The 19,214-nt window shown below is 40.1% G+C and overlaps 1 protein-coding gene and 1 non-coding gene across 4 annotated transcripts in view; one reads left to right on the plus strand and one right to left on the minus strand.

The window, feature by feature from the left end:
* Nucleotides 1-19,214, minus strand: part of HECW1 (HECT, C2 and WW domain containing E3 ubiquitin protein ligase 1) — a 490,597-nt gene that overhangs the window by 381,999 nt on the left and 89,384 nt on the right. Inside the window, exon 1 of one of the 3 annotated variants that reach the window (XM_025291385.3) lies at nt 8,697-8,861. The exons of 1 other annotated variant lie outside the window; for it this stretch is intronic. The gene's annotated coding sequence lies outside the window, so the exon portion shown is untranslated. Of the gene's footprint in view, nt 1-8,696; nt 8,862-19,214 lie in introns of those variants that run through there. One more of the 3 variants, XM_044946810.2, reaches the window with a different exon arrangement.
* Nucleotides 3,692-3,764, plus strand: TRNAC-ACA. Its single transcript has one exon. It is a non-coding gene; the product is annotated as a tRNA-Cys (tRNA).

The raw sequence follows: 19,214 nt of genomic DNA on the forward strand, positions 1-19,214 counted from the left end.
GGGGGCAGGAATAGTAAGGGAGTTAGGGATTGACATGTACACACTGCTACATTTAAAATAGAAAATCAACAAGTACCTACTGTATAGCACAGGGAACTCTGCTCAACATTATGTAACAACCTAAAAAGGAAAATAATTAGAAAAAGAATAGATACATGTATACATATAAATATAACTGAATCACTTTGCTATACACCTGAAACTAACACATTGTTAATCAACAATACTCCAATATAAAATAAAAAGTTTTTTAAAAATTTCAGAACCTATATTCACATATATAAGACTGAACTCTTCCTCAATTACCTCAATATCCATGAAAGCCCGAGGCCACATAAGGCCTCATACCCACAGTGTAAGACAATCATTCAGGGACTAATCATTACCTGCACTAGTCCCTGTAACACACTGATCTTGCTGGTCCAGAAACCTAATAGATAGGAATGGAGATTTGACCAGAAACTGAGAGCTATTAATAAGATAGTTATGCCCACATTTTCTAGTTGTTCTAAACCTGGAGAGCCTTCTATCACAAGTTCTGCCTGACTCAAAAGGGTTCACTGCTGTAAATCTTTGTTCAGCATTTTTGGGCATCTCTGTAGAACCCAATACTTAATATCTATTTCCCTTTACTTGGAAAGATTAACAATATACCTGGACACACATGACTCAGTCACTCACTGAGGCCCCTTCTTATTTGTCCCATGTGCTCCTCTAAGATGTGAGCACCCTCCAGTCCCTGGGAAATCAGCCTTTACACAATTTGTAGACAATCCCATGCTGTGCTCAGTAACCCAAAAGGTGTCCAGAAAAGATTCCATTTATTTAATGCAACAGTTAGCTGTAAAATGTCACTAAGTCTTTAAGGAAAAATTAATATTATCTCTGCTGCTGCTGCTGCTAAGTCGCTTCAGTCGTGTCCGACTCTGTGCGACCCCATAGATGGCAGCCCACCAGGCTTCCCCGTCCCTGGGATTCTCCAGGCAAGAACACTGGAGTGGGTTGCCATTTCCTTCTCCAATGCATGAAAGTGAAAATTGAAAGTGAAGTCGCTCAGTCGTGACACTGTTTATTACCTAGGTCATCATCTAAGTGCTAAAGAAATCCAGCTATCTCCAAAAAGAACTGTATCAACCCAAGAATTTCCTAGACCCATATCTAGTGACAATCTCATGGATTTCTAGATCTGGATGGTTATTGCAGAATATGGGTTCCTAATTCTTCTTTATAGTTTCCTATTAGCTTCTACGAACTTACTAAAGTTTCAGCCCCTGTACCCTTCCCTTAGGAAGATAAACATTAGCAGACTTTTATAAGACTAAAACAAGTACTCCAAGAACCGTTATTTGTGGATGAAAAAGATACCCAAGCCCTGGGAGTGCCCATGCAAGAGCATGGTGATAAAGATGGCCATAAACATAGTCCCCCATAAACGCTGCCTATTACAGTATTGTGCTCGGTTCAGTGGCTCATGCCTATTCCAGCTGTCTTAAGACTATCTAAGGATATTGCTACAACTGCAAATTTAGGAGAAGCCTCAGCAGAACTATTCCTAGGAAATGACATTTGTTTACAAATTCTTTATGCTGTCGAAAGTCTTAACTCTGAATTGACTCAACTTTTCTCCAATAGCGATCAACCTCCTCTGAGACCCTTCTGCTTTCACCTTCTAATCTGTATCTTCAACACTGCAACATTCCTAAATCCTGCTATGTTACAACCTCTCCCTGGTAAAAGGCAAGCCCCATGACTGCAAGGTAATAAGATTCTATTCTGTGACACTACATCCTGATTTACAAGACACCCTTTAGCCAATCCTGATTTAATCTTGTTTACTATGGGTCATACTGTAGAAATAAAAAAGGGAATTTTCAAGCTGGTTATGCTGTTACTACCCAACATGACCTACTCAAAAGGGGAAATTTCCCACAAGTTAAATCAACCCAAGCAAAACTGCATGCCCTTACCCAAGCCATACAAGTTATCAGAAGACAAATTGTTCAGATTTATACTGACAACCGACGTGCCTTTGGGGTTGTCTATGATTTAGTGATGTTATGGAAACAAAGACATTTTTCTTATGTCCTCTGGGACCCCAATCAAAAATGAAAAACAAGTATACAGATTTTCTTACTGCTATTCTTTTACTTCTTGAGATTGCTGTCATCAAAATTGAGGCTCAGACTAAAAGGGCTGCACCTGAGTGTCAGGGAAATGCCCTGGCTGACTTTCATGCAGAGAGACAGTAGCAACAGAATCTCTAAAGATTGCAGCACATGTGGATGAAGTTGACATTTTTTGCCTCTGCAAAGAATGGCCCCTCATTGCCAGACTTTTGCTGTCCTAATGTCCTTGTAACATGGAAACAGTCTGCTACTGAATCAGAGAAATTAAGGCAGGCACACAATGGCTGCAAATTAAACAATCAGTTAGGGGCTATGGGAAACCCAAGACAGCCACTTGGTTTTCCCCAGCTTCCTGGCAAATCCTATTTTGGTTTTTGCCATCTTTCATCTGCCACAGTGCATTTAGGATGACTCAAGGTGGAAGCTTACTCCTTGGAAGGAAAGTTATGACCAACCTAGATAGCATATTCAAAAGCAGACACATTACTTTGCCAAAAAAGGTCCATCTAGTCAAGGCTATGGTTTTTCCTGTGGTCATGTATGGATGTGAGAGTTGGACTGTGAAGAAGGCTGAGCACCGAAGAATTGATGCTTTTGAACTGTGGTGTTGGAGAAGACTCTTGAGAGTCCCTTGGACTGCAAGGAGATCCAACCAGTCCATTCTGAAGGAGATCAGCCCTGGGATTTCTTTGGAAGGAATGATGCTGAAGCTGAAACTCCAGTACTTTGGCCACCTCATGCGAGGAGTTGACTCATTGGAAAAGACTCTGATGCTGGGAGGGATTGGGGGCAGGAGGAGAAGGGGACGACAGAGGATGAGATGGCTGGATGGCATCATTGACTCGATGGACGTGAGTCTGAGTGAACTCCGGGAGTTGGTGATGGACAGGGAGGCCTGGTGTGCTGCGATTCATGGGGTCGCAAACAGTCAGACATGACTGAGCGACTGATCTGAACTTAAATATTAAAAAATCAGTTTTACTGTGATTATCTCTAGTAAAAACATGGAGGTAATTGTGGAGAGAAGAGTTATGTTTGTACCTTTGTAGATGTTAGATTCTAGTCCTATTAATTGTCTTTGAGGTTTTGTTATATACCTGTAAACCTGCCTGGATCCTGAATTCTTCTAGTTTCTTCAAATATCTGGTTAAAATTCACAAAATTAATATTTCCAATTTTATCCCATCCTTCTGATTTAGAATCACTAAGAAAAAAGACATCCCTCAAGCCCTATTCACTGATCCTGCTGAAAAACTAGAAAGTATTGAGCCTTGAGTATACATTTCATAACTAAAGAGGACTCCACCTGACACTTGGTCCTGCACAGTTGGAGGCCTCCAAGTACAATTGACCAGGAAAAGAAGAAGTTGACACTGAGGTAGCCTGCTTCCACCCAAGATGACAGATCAAGACTTCATACTTCAGTTTTAACATGAAACTTATTTTCTTTTCTTTCTTTACTTCGGCATTGACCTGGAAAACTAACATCATCATCCATACCTCTGAGGCATGCTCAGGAGGATAACCTCTGGAATTTATAACAACTTTACTTTGAGTTGGTGACTTCCCTGGTGGCTCAGATGGTAAAGCACCTGCCTACAATGCGGGAGACCCAGGTTCGATCCCTGGGTCAGGAAGATCCCCTGGAGAAGGAAATAGCAACCCACTCCAGTACTCTTGCCTGGAAAATCCCATAGACGAAGGAGCCTGGTAGGCTACAGTCCATGGGGTTGCAAAGAGTCAGACACGACCGAGTGACTTCACTTACTTTGGGTTAGGATAAAGTCTAACTGACTCCTTACTTGAACGGGCAGATACAACAAATTTTTGTGAATGAATCCATCAGCAGTGCCATCTTTGTGGAAATGGTTTGTGCCCTAATAAGCCATTGTCTGTACAGTTATCATTATCCTTGGGCCTATGAATACCTAAATAACTGTCACATAACTAGACAATGCCTCTCAGGTTATCTAACTATGCGCCTCCCTGTTCTAGAAAGGACCTACCAAGAGGTGTTCACTATTCAGGTGTCACCTCCTTTGACAGGGCCATGTTTCCCTGATTAGGAATGAATACAATGAGAATGTGATCTTGATTCTTAACTCTTGACAGTATTGTAGAATCCACAGCCACAACATAAGCTGGCCAGCAAAAATCATGGGACTCTCTGGCCAAAGCTGTTCTTAATAATAGGGTAGCCTGCTCTATCTGGATTAACACACCTGGGGAAACTGAAACAATTACACAAGATCACTCACCAAGCCACTTGGCTTGAAAAGGAAACCCCTTCAAAATGGTCTTTCTTTGATTGGTTTGGTCCTGGGGACTGTGGTTATGAAGTTATTCTGTATGGGAACAAAATTGCCACCCCAAAATGTCTCTTTGATATGTGGATTATTTCAAGCTAAAAACAAGGCCCAAAAAACTCAAGAAGAACCTTTCCCCCCAAGTGCCTAAAAGAATGCAGATGGAGGACCTGTTCCAGGAGGGGAGCTATTTTTGTAGATATTTATAGTACAGACTAGGTGTGTAGACAAGAGGGAACTAGCAAAGTCTGTCAAACTCCTAGGTGTCCCATTGTCTCTGCATGGCCCAGCAAATACTTCTTTGTTTAAACCAAACATTTGCTTTTCATTTCCATGTCAACTGCCTCTTTCCCCTTTGAGGTTCCCAACTACTACGCCAATTGCGTCAGTCTTTAGCTGAAGATGGCATTTAAGGTGAGGGTTTCAGCTGTTTTGGTGAGGTATCCAGATTTCTTGCACCTTTCCATTTACACATGTTGTTAAATTTTTGCTTAATTTTCCCTTGTTAACCTATCTCATGTCAATTTAACTCTTAGACCATCCAGAAGAATCAAAAAAGAGAGGTAAATTATCCTGTTTATTAAAATCATAATAACCCTCCTGCTGCATTATTTTATTTCAAAACCTTTAAATGTATGTTTGCAGCTGCTAACCATCAAGCAAATATCTCCCTAAAACTGGAACATCAGAAAAACAACAGAGAGAATGACTGTCAAAGATAGTGAATCTAAAACTGTAACCAGTGAACATCATAGAAATTAAGCAAAAAACATCATGACCTCTGGGTACCTGAAAGATCAACAACTCTGTGAGAACCTTAGCTGAGAGTGGCACTAATAATGTCTTAAATTTTGATCATATCCTTCAGGTTGAGCGATTTGTTCAAAGAGGGGAATTGTTAAAGAGAAAAACCACGGGCCTAAAATGTCATCACTTGTGCTAAAAACCCATAATACTAAACCTAAATTTAATACCTAACCTAATTGCAGTTTTGACTTGCCTCTGAAATGTAATCTTAATCAGCAGTTGGATTTTCTGGTTAACACCAATGAGGTAACCTGCCACAGGGGCCTTCTCCATCCCCCAGAGGAAGAAGAGGATGTCTGTATGATAAAACCTTTGCAATTCCCTTCCCTTAAAAAAGAGATGACCTGGCCCCAAATAACCCTCTCTTTTCTTTTGCTAATAATTCACTTGCCCCATCCTCTTTCCATAAAGTTTCCCATTTTGAACTCTTCCTTGGAGTGTCCTCTGCTTGCTAGGTAGAATGTTGCCCAATTCACAAATCATTAAATAAAGCCAACTATATTTTCAAATTTACTTGGTTGAATATTGTTTTTTAACAAATGAAGTACATCACTTTAAATTGTTCAAAGAGATAAAGGAAGGCACACATCACCTCTGAGCCAAGAGGGAAGCCTCATAAGACAATAATAGGATCCTACTGAAAAAGAACAAGCTGATTTGCCAAAGAGACAAAGAAAGTCTACATATGAAATACATAGTCATGAAAACATATAAATCAACACACAGGCTGAAGAGAACTCAGAGAATTAGCCTATTAGAAGATAGATATGAGAAAATCACCCAGAAAGCAGAAGTAAAAAGCAAAGATATGGAAAATTGGGTTTAAATAATAGTGAAGAATGAAAAATGTCCACCGTGTCTTAACAGGAGTTCTAAAAACTTAGACTAAAAATGGGAGAGTGGTGATGTTTGAAGGACTGACAGTGGAGAAGTTTCCATATATGAAGAACAATATAATTCCTAAGATTTGCAGCAGCACAGTGAGTCCCAGTCAGCATAAGGCAGTGGTCCCCAACCTTTTTGGCACCAGGGACCAGTTTCATGGAAGACAATTTTTCCATGGACCAGGGCCTGGAGGGTGGGGAAATGGTTTCAGGATGATTCAAGGGCATAACATCTATTGTGCACTTTATTTCTATTATTATTACATCAGCTTTTCTTCAGATCATCAGGCATTAGACCCCAGAGGTTGGGGACCCTTGGTACAAGATAATCTACAGAATATACAGAGAAAAATACTTTAAAAAATCACCAAAAGGAAAAGGAAAAACTCTCTAAAGTGCAAATTAGACAAAAGCACATTATTTCCCTAAGCAACAAAAGACTCCAGAAGACAATGTAATAATATATGCAAAGTGCCAAGGAAAAATAGAGCAGCTAGCCTAGAATTAGATACTTAGCAAGTCTGTAATTCAAGAGCAAGGGTTAACTTTCAGATATAACAAAGACTGAGAGCATCTCCCACTCTAGTTTACAGACTATTCTAGCATACAGGATATTGAGTCTAGAAGTGAACTGGATTTAAGACACCATACCAATCAAAGAAACTGGCGAACACTTTGGTTCATCTAAATGTGAAATGACTGTAAAAATAATGATAAATGACCAGAACTGAACGTTTATGAAAAGAAGGAAATAAAAGCAGTGCCAAATATGGGAGACAAGGGAGGAGGAACTGGGCATTTTAAAGCTTTTGTGTTGTTAGAGGACAATGGAGAGATTAATGAGTTTTAGTGTTTGTAAAGTGAACTATGCCTCTTAAAAATGTAAAGTTAACCAATAAATGAACTGAAACAAAACACATTACTTCCTGGGAGAGGGGATAAAACCATAAAGAAAATGTGACTGATTCAATGGCAAGAAGAATAAAGGAAGACAAACAACAAGCATGGCAAGCTTTTTCATCCAGCCCTCCCTTTGCACTGTCTTCCTCCCTTTTGCCTACCTACCCTTGTTTAGGGAAGTGCTGATGCCTCCTGGAAGATTCCTGTGTCTCTGCTGCAGCCTGGCTGATGTGTCCCTGGTATCTTGTTTCCAGAGCTCCTTTACGTTCCCATCAGAACCTTTAAATCTTTTCCATTAAGTGTTCCTGGCAGAGGCTCATCTAGATGTATTTGTCTGTGTATTTCCTGTGTTCTTTAATTTGTTCCCCCCAGTGCAAAGGGTAAAAGAAGACAGGAAGGAGGCCCAGCTGTAGGTGTCAGATGATGTCTGCTTATAGAGATTTTAGTCTCCAAGCAGAAGGATGTCCTGGATGGGAAAGTAAATAAAAACTTTCTCCCTGTAGGACCAAAGGACAGGATGAAAAGAAGTTGGGGCTGAGCTCTGCTCAGTATATGCATCCACTACCCAGCAACTTTTGATCACAAACAGTCCAACAGACTTACTCTCCCCAAAATGAGAATGAGGGAGTTACATATCATGGGTCGGGATAAGATAGAAGGAAACTTACTCACTGGCCAAGATGGAACTACAGAGAACCAACTGGGAATTTCTTTTACCATCTAAAGTAGTTGTGGTCATAGGATTCTTGCATGCAGTTCTGTAGGCTATGCATTGCACAACTCATGGGTAGGTAGTCTTTCACGAAGACTATGAAGTAAATGGCACCTCTAGAGTTGTGCAGTGTACAACTTGCACAGCCTTCTGGGCACTGACATGATCAGCCTTGTTTTAATTGGCTGTATCCTGACAAAGACGCTTTTCTTGACCAAACTTTAGTTATTAGATTCCTGAACCCAGTTCTCCACTTGGACTCAACCTTGGCCTATAAGAAGTGCAACACCCAGCATAATTTTATTCACTCCCCCCACATCCTCTCCCACACACAAACACTAAGAGATCTGAACAAACACTAGCACAGTTCCTATCAGCTCAAGGTTGTGTTTCTATGATGATGCTGCCTGAGAAAACTCAATGCTGCAGAATTAACTGTTTGTTCTAGCCTAAGGCACTTAGAGAGTTTGCTATTATAAATCTTTCCCCTGCCTCTTCTAGATGTAAATCTTCTACCACCCATAAATGTCTCCTAGAGGTCCTAGAAGCCACCTCTCAGATGCGGACACCTGGGAGATACTCCTGTCTCCCAACTTCTGTGGAAGAGTAAGACCCTAACTTCTATGACTGCCTTGCTCCTATTTGCAGGCTCAGACGGTAAAGCATCTGTCTATGATGCGGGAGACCCGGGTTTGATCCCTGGGTCGGGAAGATCCTCTGGAGAAGGAAATGGCAATCCACTTCAGTACTATTGCCTGGAAAATCCCATGGACAGAGAAGCCTGGTAGGCTACAGTCCATGGGGTCGCAAAGAGTTGGACACCACTGAGCAACTTCACATGCACACATGCAAAGATATGAGGTTATTTCTCCTCCAGAAAACCATCACCCAACAAACCCAGGGAACCTAATCATCAGCCTAACTCCCCTCACCCCCCCCCGCCCCTTAACATCCTTATTACCTTTCTTTAAGCAGCCCCAGGTTTCAAAGGCCTTCTTCCTTTTGTTTTGGCAGAACTGAGTTAAGGTTACACTGCAGTCTCTCTCCCCTACTGCACTCACACTGAGTAAAATCTGTCTCACTGCCTTTAACTAGTGGCCACCTTTGTTTTTCTTTGACAGCCCCAGCTGGGCTGTAAGTTCCATCCAGGCAAGGCTATGCCTATCTTGTACAATTGGTTATCAGAAGAGTCAAGGTACTCAATAAATATTTGTATAATGAATAAGTGAGTGTAAGGTTTTTTTTTTCTGTTGTCTTGGATTCTGATAATGCCTTGCTCCCTTTAACTGCCATCTTGCAAACAATACAGTTCTGGACAAACTGATTCACAAAGAAAATGAGTTACGGTTTCTTAAACAAAATTGACTGGAAATTTGATTTAAAAAATGGAGTGATCTCACTGCTTAGATGACTTGTTTATTCAATAAACTATGCATGCATGATTCATTCAAAATAATCTTTAGTTTCAAGCCTTTGTCAATGATTTCTTCATCATAAGAATGAACTTACACAATGACAGAACAACAAAATCTGCTGCTTTGACACCTCCTATTGAAGCAAGCAAAAATATCTATTGTGGTGCAAGGATAGGTAAACTTTTTCTAAACATAATCTGCCAAGAAATGCAGGAATTATTCATACCCCTGAGTTAAATAGCCCCGTCGGTATTCTTGTTAAATAAAATTTCATTTGCAATTATTTCAAAATAAATCCTTTGAGTAAGGCAAAGAGATTTGTTTTATAATTCAATTTTTGCTTTTTTCAGCAATATACAGCTCAAATTATGAATACAAGCTATTACTACGTGAGAGTCAGATATTAAATACATATAACTTAATAAAGTAGGGGTAATTTCCTGAAGATTTTAACATTAAAATATACCAACTCTTGCAACACTGTGGAGCAATGCATAGAACATTACATTACTGATGACCACATAGTCACCCATTTGAAATGACTTTATTTTTGCAAGCAACAAAAAAGCTCTTGTCTAAAAAAGTCTAGTAATCTACTTCCTGGGGATTTATCCTTATAAAGCAACCCAGAAGAAAGAAAAGAATCAGCCTAGAGTAAGGCTGTCACTTCATGTTCTCAGTTTTCAAAATGGATTTGCACACACTTCCCCTTTCACCAGTGCACTCTTTTCCACATTTCAAAAAAACTGAAGGTCTATCTGTCCCTCATCATGAATCCTACACTGACTGTGGACATAAAATCTTCTGGAAAACAAAGGCTAATGTGAACATCTCCTGAAGCTTTTTTTTTCAATCAAGGTGCTTTGGGCAAAGTTTTATAATAATTTTTGTTAAGGGCAAAGCATGGAAACACAGGGTCAGAAATGAGCATTTTAGCTCATAGTGCCAGGCTAGGTAATAAGATATACTATCGAATGGGAAGACTAACTGGTAATAAAGACCCTTCCTCTCCTATTTTCCAACTGATGGCAAGTAGTACATGGCTCCTGAGGGAGACTCCCACAAGAGCAAAGCAAACAGCACTGTACAAAATATTGATGGTAGAGGGCTTTATTTCATCAACAAGAGATGTGTGGCAAAGCTCAGGGTCTTATCTATGTAATTATCTCAGAAGGAGAATTCAGAAGTGAGATGGCTGTCTCAGCAACATGTGTTAACACACACTGTGAATCTAAAAGAAAAAAACAGAAAAATAAAATTTTCTGACACAGAGTAAATCTGGTTTGACTAATTGATTTGTACATTTGGTTAAAAGTGACTATTTCACCAATTAAACAGGAAGCAAGGAGGCAGGGTGCAACCATGAAAAGAGTCACATAACCATTAAAAACAGCACAGGGAACTAATGTTGTTGCTGTTGTTGTTTAGTTGTTGAGTCATGTCCCGCTCTTTCTGATCCCATGGACTGCAACACGCCAGGTCTCTCTGTCCCTCATCATCTCCTGAAGTTTGCCCAAGTTCATGGAACTAATGACTCGACAAAACCAGTTAGAACCTGCTAAGTGCAAGATGGTGGGAGATTTGACTTCCTGTAGACCTTAAGCCCCATCAGATGCTGACTGTAACACTTTAGCATCTAAATGGCACATGCGCAGGCACTACGATAGTACCAAGACTGAGCCTAAGAGGCCAAAATTGGGCAGTGACCCAGTTCCTGGAAATCCCCACCACTTCCCCAAAGCAGTTGGAATAATCCTCCCACTTGTTAGCCTACGAAATCACCCAGCCCCTCAAAACTAACCACACCCACATCTCAGGGCCACTCTCACTTTCAGAGCCTATCCCACGCCCTGAAGCCACCTCTCTCACCTTCCGAGAAGGCCTACCCTCTGTCTTCAGAGTATGTACCTCTGTAAATAAACCTGCTTTCACTTTACTGTGTTTCACTCTTGAATTCTTTTCCTGCCCAAAGCCAAAGACTCTCACACGGTGGGCCGTCCCAGGGACTCACTCGAGACCTGAGACCTGACCATCCTCTTGTATGTCATTTTTCCTAGAACAACATAAGTGAGCTAAAATTGGCAACTCTGAAGTTTGAGAAAAACATTAAAAATGTAGGATTAAAAAATATTGTATCACATTATCAGAGGCACATTAAATTCAAAATACTTCAATCCTACATTTTCTAACTACACAGATCAAGTCATAGAAGGTGCCTCTGAAGTGAGTGACAGGTATAACTAATACTCATTTAGGAAAGCCTTTTTTGTTACACATTCCAGAAAGAGGGGAAATAAATGACTCTGATGACTGGGCCAATCCAGTCCTTTTAAAAGTCAGTTGGTTTCTATACCTATAGAAACAAATAGAAGGAGAACCTAATCCAGTTATTAGAACCACCTTTATATATAAATAGACAACTAATAAGAAGCTACTGTATCATACAAGGTACTCTACTCAATACTCTGTAATGACATATATGGGAAAAGAACCTGAATAAGAATGAATATATGTATAACCGATTCACTCTGCTGTACACTTGAAACTAACACAACATTGTAAACCAACTATATTCAAATCATTTTTTTAAAAATGATTTTTGTGATTTTTGCCATGGACCCCAGAATGAGTTTTAAAAAACTGAGTGACATCAAGTGACGTCTTCTCCATTTCATTCACAGATTATTATTATAACCATGTCTCCACAACTGAACAGAATTAAAGCTGAAAACCGTTCTCATGACTTTTAAATATGGACTTTTTTTAAATACACAGGATTGATACTAAATACTGTCTTAGTCTAGCAGTAAATAATATTCATCCATGGGTAGATGAACATGGGAGAGATAAATGCCCCTTCCTACTAAGAGATACAATTCTAATAAAATTTTATATTTTTCTTGCTAAAGACTTATATTTATGTTGTGATCTATTGTGTACTAATCATAATTGCAACAATATGAAGACTCATATTTTTAACACATAGAAAAACTTAAATGTTCATAAGGAATTTAAAAACTTAATTCCTACTCATGTACATAGTTTTGTTGCAACAAAATATGACACAATGATGAATAAGAGTTGCTTGCATAATAATATATTTATATTAGAATAAAACTCAATGAAGTCACTGAAATTAGAACTATTAGTTCCAGGGGACAAAGTGTAATGCAAATGTCCAACTGTTAAAGGAAAGCTTTACGAGTATTTAATCAATCATGCTGGTGACTACTGAAGTACTATAATATTTAGATTCCACTGGGTACATATTTAAAAAATAAAGAGTTTTATTGTAAAATCTCAATACTAAAATTAGAAATGGTATGGTGGCTCAGCTGGTAAAGAATCCGCTTGCAGTGTGGGAGACCCGGGTTCGATCCCTGGGTTGGGACGAACCCCTGGAGGAGGGCATGGCGACCCACTCTAGTATTCTTGCCTGGAGAATCCCCATGGACAGAGAAGCCTGGAGGGCTACCATCCACGGGGTTGCAAAGAGTCGGATATAACTGAGCTACTAAGCACAGCACAGCATACTTTGCAACTGTTTAGACTTAATAAAGAACATTTTTTGAATGTCAACTTAAAAGTGCATAAAGCTACACTTTAAAAAAAATAATTTTAGGTAGGACTTGTGTGAAAGACTTTGAAGACCATTACTGCAGCAACTATCTGGACAGAGATACACAGTGTAAGCTGAAAAAAATCTGTGAGCCAAAGGGGGCAATAAGGACAGGCAGGCATGACAGAATATTCCAAATATCCGAAGGGAATCACAGAGGATGATCCCTGAGTGAGAGGCAGTTTAGCTTCTCTGGATAAAGGAGTAGAGAGAGGAAGAATGGAATGAAGGCCTAGAGAATTCTGAGCATTGAGGTAGAATGTTTGGACTTCGTTCTATAGACACTATGAAGCCATTCAAGGCTTTGGACTTGGGAAAGGAATGCATGTAGCATTATTGAAGAGACACAAAATAGGAAGCACACCGTTAGAACCTTTAGAAAGACAATACACAGTTGGGTCTTCATAATAAGAATAATGGAAAAGTATGGTTCCATTCTACAATTGTCTGTGGTCCAAAGTGATCCTGGGAAGTTGTTGTTGTGTGTGTGTGTATGTGTGTGTGTGTTGAGGGTCAGAGGCAGAGCCATGAAGATGTGGGTTTTTCTGCTCAGACTGCACAAGATACTGACAGCTGAAAGGGCCCACTAGGGTCCAGGGTAAGTCTCATGGGCAATGAGACCCGTACCTGCACTTGGAAGAACCCCACTCTGTTATCACCACCTTGAAATTCTGAATAATTTTTTCACAAGGTATGCCACATTTTCATGTCTCACTGGGCCTCATAAATTATGGAGCCAGTCTTGGAAGGGGATGCCCTGATAATAGGGTCCCCAACCCCCCATCCTGTTCCATCATCTCCCTATAACCACCAGCCCTGATGATGAGCATATGTCCCACCAGTTTTTTCACTGGACAGAGCCTTACATAGATTTAGGAAATCAGGAAAGGGCTCAGGGCTGGGGAAGATAAGAGAGAAGACTCATAGCAACCACCTGGGTCATGACCCCTCTGCCCTCTCTGCAGGGTCACTGCCCGCAGCTGTCCAGATGCCCATGTATACCTTCAGGGGAGCCATTCACTCAGCAGATATCACAGCTTTGTAGCATATAAGTACTCAGTTGAGTTCAGTCATTCAGTTATGTCCGACTCTCTGCAACCCCATGGACTGCAGCACGCCAGGCTTCCCTGCCATCACCAACTCCTGGAGCCTGCTCAAACTCATGTCCAAGTTGGTAATTCCATCCAACCATCTCATCCTCTGTCATCCCCTTCTCCTCCTACCTTCAATCTTTCCCAGTATCGGGGCCTTTTCAAATGAGTCAGCTCTTCATATCAGGTAGCCAAAGTATTGCAGTTTCAGCTTCAGCATCAGTCCTTCCAATGAATATCCAGGACTGATTTCATTTAGGATGGACTGGTTGGATCTCTTTGCAGTCCAAGGGACTCTCAAGAGTCTTCTCCAACACCACAGTTCAAAAGTATCAATTCTTTGGCACTTAGCTTTCTTTATAGTCCAACTCTCACAACCATACATGACTACTGGAAAAACCATAGCTTTGACTAGATGAACCTTTGTCGGCAAAGTGATGTCTCTGCTTTTTAATATGCTGTCTAGGTCGGTCATAGCTTTTCTTCCAAGGAGCAACTGTCTTTTAATGTCATGGCTGCAGTACTGGCCATCCGCAAATGCCACAGAGAGTTCTAAGGAAGCAGTGCCTTTCTCTAATTCATATGAGGTCATTATACAGAAAATGTGTTTAAGGAGGAAGGAGCTTTCTGCTTCCCTCTCACTTAATGAGTGCCTCACATGGTAAGACAGTGAGCCTTGCTGATACCCCCAAAAGAAAAAAAAATTCTTTTTTCTTTCTTCCTTTCTCTTCCTTCCTAGTTTCCTTGAATGTACACAGAATAAGAAATATTTTTCTAACAGTTGTCCTTTTGACTATACCACCTTATAAAGGTACACTAGGACTAGGGAGGGGATGTCTTTATGTTCCAATTAATAATACATTTTCCTTTTATTTAAGAATTAACTGGACTATGTGAGTGGGTTCAAGATAGATGAACCTGTCCTCAAAATAGCTCACTGGTATCCTATAATGAGGCTTCCCATGTGTCTCAGTGGCAAAGAATCCACCTGCCAAGCAGGAGACACAGGTTTGATCTCTGGATCAGAAGATCTCCAGTAGAAGGAAATGGCAACCCACTTCTGTATTCTTGCCTGGGAAATCCTTACAGACAGAGGAGCCTGGGGGCCTACAGTCCACAGGATTGCAAGAGTCAGACACAACTTAGCAACTAAACAACAATCCTATAATGAATGAGGGCTTTTATGAAATGAACATACAGACACACGAACATGCACGCACACATGCTTGGAAAAAAAAAACAGCTCAAGTGGAGAGGAAAAATAAAATTCTTATATGTAATTTATTTTTTTTCTTATCACAAACTATTCTTTAGGGTTTTAAACCCACCAAGGGCTTAAATTTTCAGTAAATAAAGGTATGCAGTTTAACTCTAAAACTTAATTAAAAACCAACAGAAGTGACTTATTAGCTAAGATGTATGGTAAAAGAAGCCACTGAACTCACACTCCTAGCATCTCAATCTGAGCCCAGTTACATCTCCGACTCAGGATGGCTCTGACCCTGGAGCAGGCAGCTGCATCTCTGAGGGTGTTGAACCAAGGAGGCAGGAGATTTCATGCACAAACAATTACCTTCTGAGAGTCAGAGCCAAATAGCTGGGAAATGCGACAGCCCCAGCCTTGGACAACACAAATGCTGGATTAGGTTGTCACTCAGGGGCTGTTTGTCACCAAAGTGCAGTTCACTCCCTACAAAGCAAAACAACTGAATGTGAACAATCCTGTCTAAACCCTAGATATTTAATAAAATAATTGTCTTAGAAATAGTAAGACACATTTGGGTCAAGATAAAATCAAACTTATGGTTACCAGGAGGGAAGTAGGGGGAGGGATAAGTTGGGAGATTAGAATTGACTCTACACACGACTATATGTAAAATAGATAACTATTATTAATAAGAAACTTTTGTATAGGACAGGAAACTCTACTCAATACTCTGTAATGACCTATGTGAGAAAAGAATCAAGAATGGATATATGTATACGTATGACTGATTCTTTCTGCTGTACACCTAAAACAGAACTCTGTAAATCAACTATAATCCAATAAAAAATTAATTTAAAAAACATAAAATCGGGTGAAGAGACATTCTATTTTTTGAATTAAAATAACAAAAAAATTTTAAATACCAAAAAAACTGAAGTCCTACAAAATGTCAAAATTAAGAACAAACAAAAAGGACTATCTTCTAATAGAATCAGGGAGGAAGGAAGACAGTCAGTCATGTCATTAGAAAGGATTTCCATTTATCTTAACACTGATGGTGCCAGCCTGAGAAGCAACACATCCCATGAGATTTGCCCTCTGAAGCAGAGGAGGGAAGGACCTGGCTCCACCCGGGAACCTGGGTTCAAGTACCAAGTACACCAGCAGCCCCGCCGGTCTTTCCTAGTGGAGGTGCCTTTCTGTGTGTGATCAAGCTGAGAGTTCTCTTAGGAAACACGTGGAAGGTAACAGAGCTCACCCTGGACTGTGCAGCTTTCTCACATAAAGCACAGAACACAGCCACGCTGTTTCGGGTGACCCAAGTTAACTGCCCCCCTTATAAGCCTGTAACCGCAGTAATAATCACATCATTAACGATTCTTTTTCTTTCAAGATATGTAGAATTAGTAACAAGTGACAGTTCCCTATAGTTTTCAAGTCAGTTTTATCATCTAGGTGTCCCTCTGTCTAGAAAACAAATTATACCTGTTGCAACAGCAATGGGAATAGAGAGATTTACAAATTTCTGTGAGAAAAAAACTCTTGCTCATCAAACAATAGGCTTGCCTCCTCTTCAGTGTCTCCTTCAGATCAAACTCTCTCAGAACCTGCCTCACAGGAGCTAGCAGAGGGCTTAACGTTTGCTGCCACAGCCCACCTTTTGGCTCATGGAAAGTAATAATAGGTTAAAACACCACCTCTGCTCCTGTTGAGACATTTGCCTGGCTGTATGCACAGAGCTGGGTTGCCACAAGGAATTAAAGAGAGGGGAGCTAATCAAGGAAAGACAGCATCTCTGAAATTTGGTGAGGTCTTGTGGAAACAAGGGAAAGAGGGGGAGGTGAGCACACACATGGGGATTATTAGTGTTTTATATACTGCTTCCGGAGAAGGCAATGGCACCCCACTCCAGTACTCTTGCTTGGAAAATCCCATGGATGGAGGAGCCTGGTAGGCTGCAGTCCATGGGGTCGCGAAGAGTTGTACACGACTGCGTGACTTCACTTCCATTTTTCACTTTCATGCATTGGAGTAGGAAATGGCAACCCACTCCAGTGTTCTTGCCTGGAGAGTCCCAGGGACGGGGGAGCCTGGTGGGCTGCCGTCTATGGGGTCGCACAGAGTCAGACACGACTGAAGCGACTTAGCAGCAGCATATACTGCTTCTAATCGGAGAATGACAGAGTACCCCAAATTCTTAAAGACAGAAAATCTCATGTTAGGTCAGCACTTAACACAAGACTAAATTCCCAATAAATGCAGAAATTAGACTATATCCTCAATCCAACCTTTCTAGCTTCAGGAACCATGGGTATACAAGCGGAAACAATCCTAATGGAATCTAGTTTTTCCATATGTCTAAAGCCTTAAAAATGTTAGTTCTTTTCAAATAGTTATCCTACCACCATTCTTCGTAAATAGTATGAGAGGAAAAAGCCTTATGCATAAATCCATTCAGGCAGGGCTACATACATTATAGAAACACTCAATAAATCCAAAAAGAAGGACATGATTCACTGAGTTACAAACTCTAAGATCTATTTGCACCATTAAATGAATTAATGGCAGGAAGATGTGTATGTTGTATGTTGTAATATCTAGGGGAAAGCCAAAATACAGAAAAACATGTAAAATCTTAACAGTTAAGGAAAGATGTCTACTAAAATAAGACTAAAAAAATATAGCACACCAAAATGTTGCCATTGATGAACACAAGGTGGGGGTATCAAGGATGATTTTCATTTCTTTTTTATACTTTTCTGTATTTTCCAATTTCTTAAAATGAATAATGTACAATCAGGAGAATTAGTTGAAGAACTTCTTTAAAAAGAATCTTCAGTAATGTACCATTTGTTAAAGCCGCAGCAATTTTAGGCTAAGCCATAAAAAATGCGTTTTTCACATTGTATTTTCCCATCAGTCCTCCTATTTTACTGCATTATGTGAATCTGCTGTATCTTTTGAAATTATTCAACTCAGCTACAGAGACAAGAAAAGCAAATAAAATGATGGCATGCATAAGCAATATAAGGCATAGTAAGTGGCTTGTGAGGCACTGGATAGACTCAGTGCAGATTAAGTATAGACGATGATTAAGCAAGTGGCCTGCGAGGCATGGACAAAAATCACAGCATGTGCTATATACCGACAGTAAGTTAGAAACCCATAATGCTAAAAATACATAGAAAATGGAATATATTGTTCCATTATTGTTCAAGTTCATTCAGGTTTTTCTGTAAGACCTTATGGAAAAACCCAGATGAACTTTCTGGCACAAATGTAAATGTTAGTCAAAGCTAGGAATGGATGGACAGATGGAGTCAAGAGCTGACAGCTAGGTCACCCCTGACATCAATCGCCCATTTCCCACCTCCTCCCCCTCCTCCAGTCTTGCCTGGTAGGTACTTGCATGGAGGTCCTACTCAGCATGCACATGGAAAGGGAAATGTTTTATTCCAGTCTGGTCTCAAGAAGAATAGGAGACTGGGATCGACATATATACACTTTTGATACTATGTATAAAACAGATAATTAATAAGAACATACCGTAAGGCTCAGAGGACTCTACTCAGAGCTCCATGGTGACCTAAATGGGAAGAAAGTCCAAAAACAGAGGGGATATAATATAGCTGATTCACTTTGCTGTACAGTAGAAACTAGCACAACACTGTAAAGCAACTCCAATAAAAATTTAAAAAATAAAGAATGATACTTGAGATAGACTCCAGTTTGAGATTTAATGTTAATTCACCCAGTGAACCTATCAGCAGTCAAAAACCAAGACTGGACCTAGATCAGGAATAAATAAATAGTTTGTGTAGAATACTCCTTTACAAACTTAACGGAATTAAACAAGGTAGAGCAGAGTTTAGAATATGGAGGGTAAGCATTGTGGGAAAAGGCTGTGTGTACAGATGGGTTTATTTGTAAACCATGAGACTTCCCCAGTTGGGATGGCTGTTAGAGGAGCCATTTCTCAATTTATCCTACAGCTGCAAGCTCTCTGGTCCTTGGACAGTCTCTAGAAGATGAGGAACCGAAATTATTCTTGTTATAAATACATCACTGACCAACTGGATACTTTATGAGAAATAATTCTCAACCCATGACTCCCCCACACTAATATATTTCATTGTCATTATTCTTT

The sequence above is a fragment of the Bubalus bubalis genome, chromosome 8 (genome assembly GCF_019923935.1).
Source record: "Bubalus bubalis isolate 160015118507 breed Murrah chromosome 8, NDDB_SH_1, whole genome shotgun sequence".
NCBI lineage: Eukaryota > Metazoa > Chordata > Mammalia > Artiodactyla > Bovidae > Bubalus > Bubalus bubalis.